The sequence below is a fragment of the Mastomys coucha genome, unplaced genomic scaffold (assembly GCF_008632895.1).
Source record: "Mastomys coucha isolate ucsf_1 unplaced genomic scaffold, UCSF_Mcou_1 pScaffold20, whole genome shotgun sequence".
NCBI lineage: Eukaryota > Metazoa > Chordata > Mammalia > Rodentia > Muridae > Mastomys > Mastomys coucha.
Window position 1 is genome coordinate 136,130,106 of NW_022196903.1, and position 2,162 is coordinate 136,132,267.

The window sequence follows — 2,162 nt, forward strand, 5'->3', positions numbered from 1 at the left end:
ACATTTACTACTAACTAGGCCATAATTATGAGTTAGTGGAAATTGTCTGTTTTCAATTTCATCTACACAATAGCTGAAAAGGTCTTGGTTAGAAAATGTAACAGCTGTAATTTACTCAGATTCCTTTTGTTTGGAATCCCATTCGACCCACCAGCATGCAGTTGCTCCTTCCCTCTCCTCTGGATAACAGTATCTATCTACCTGCTACTATTTTAAGTAAACTAAGTCTAAAACACCAAGTTTGGGTTACTTGTTTCTTGTGCTTTTCTGTAAGGAGGTACTGAGGACTTTCTATAAAAAGTGTACTTTAGGATGTGGGGGTGATCTGGCTATAAAGTCAGTCATGCCATCAGTCACCAGGGTCAACACAGCTGATAGGGCTGGCTAAGAAGGTATCCCTGTCCACTAATTTTATTCAGGAAACACTGCTTAGGAATTTTGATACCCACAATTAACTGGGTCTCCCAACATCAATTAAAATAAAACAGTCCTTACAGACATACACTCAGGCCAACCCAATGTAGAAAGTTTCCCATTAAGACTCTTCTCCCAGCTCATTCTACAGTGTGTCAAGTTGAAAATTAAAGCTATCCATGATGCCAGCATAAGCTATATAATTGAGTTACAGGCCATCCTGTATACATAGTAAGAGACTGTCAGAACTCAACTAAAAGAAAAAAAGGAAAATGGAAAAAAAGGAGGAGAGGAAATAAAGGAAAAGAGGTAAATCAAATTTATTCTTTTGCCAAGGAGTAATAACCCTTGCCTCTGATAAAAATTACTGCTGAACACTGAATTGATACTTCTATATATGGCGTCACATATTTTCAAAGGTTAGACAAATCTTACTCACCAAATGACTGACTGACTAAAGTATTACATGCACTGCTATTAAGGAACTTCCATATATCAATTAACTCAATTAACTGACAGAAGCATACCACAGCTTTACCCACAACCCCATAGATTCCCCCAGTGGATTTAAATAACACAGAGTCCTGAGACACAGTGTCCGTCCATCTCAACCACTTTTCACAGCATTCCATGCCCTCTTCTACTCTACCTGCAAGCAAGACTGCCTAATTAGTAAATTCTTTCTAATGTGTTACCGCCACCAAATTTTATCTTTGTGTTTCTGCCAAGAAGATACATATGTTAATAAGGGATCCTTTGTTATTTTTCTTCTTTTATTAGGAGAACATGTTCACATCTGTTCAGAATTTTAACACACTCAAAGCCAAGAAGATAAGCACTAGTCTAGTCTTTTGAGACCTTTCATTAAATATTATAACTTCTTATTCAAATGAATACCACAAAAAACAATTTAATTCAGAGAAATAAAATGAGCAAGTTAATCACAGACTCACTTCATGTGAGACTCACAATGATTCAACTCATTAAGTTTTCACTCATATATGTAGATAATCTCCCTACTCCATATTCATATAAAATTAACAATACTGTTTATTTCAGGAATGTTCAGAGGGGAGAGTACTCCCCACAGTTCCCCAAGCTCTAACTAGTAGAGCACTTTCCCTTTGTGCTGCTGGGCTGCACTGGCTTCCCAGGTTGGCTGACTCCAGCTGGGATGGTCACTTGAGCATCCCTGCCTGCATGCTATCCTAAGCTGAACTCTCTTTAAGATGGTTTCATTGTCACTCTCTCCATTGCTGCCTGCTGAAGCCTCTACACCAGCTAGACCTGAAGCTCCATCGAGAGGGAACTTAATCCACCTTACCTGTAAGTCACCTCCCCAACCCTTATTCAGTTCAGTGTCTGGAACAAAAGAGATGCTGGGGGCTGGGTTTATCACTCAGTGGTGGAGGGAGCCTAGTGTGCTGGGAGCCTGGGTTCAATCCCAGAATGGGAAGGCTAAAGTTTATATATTTAAAATTTGGGTTTTACAACTCTGATGAAAAAATATAGCCCAAAACACATCAGATGAAATTTTATGGCCCAAGAATAATAGAGAAGAAGTTCAAAGGTCTTATACAAAGTATTTTAAAAGTTTTAAAAATTCACACAGTATAACCTGGAATGCTTCTCTCTATAGGCAAATCATTTTCTTTCTAGACATACCAATGGTTAAGCTGGTATAGCTGGCTAAGTGATTTTAGCTGACACATAATTTTAACCAAAGTCCAAGTAAAAATTATATTCTA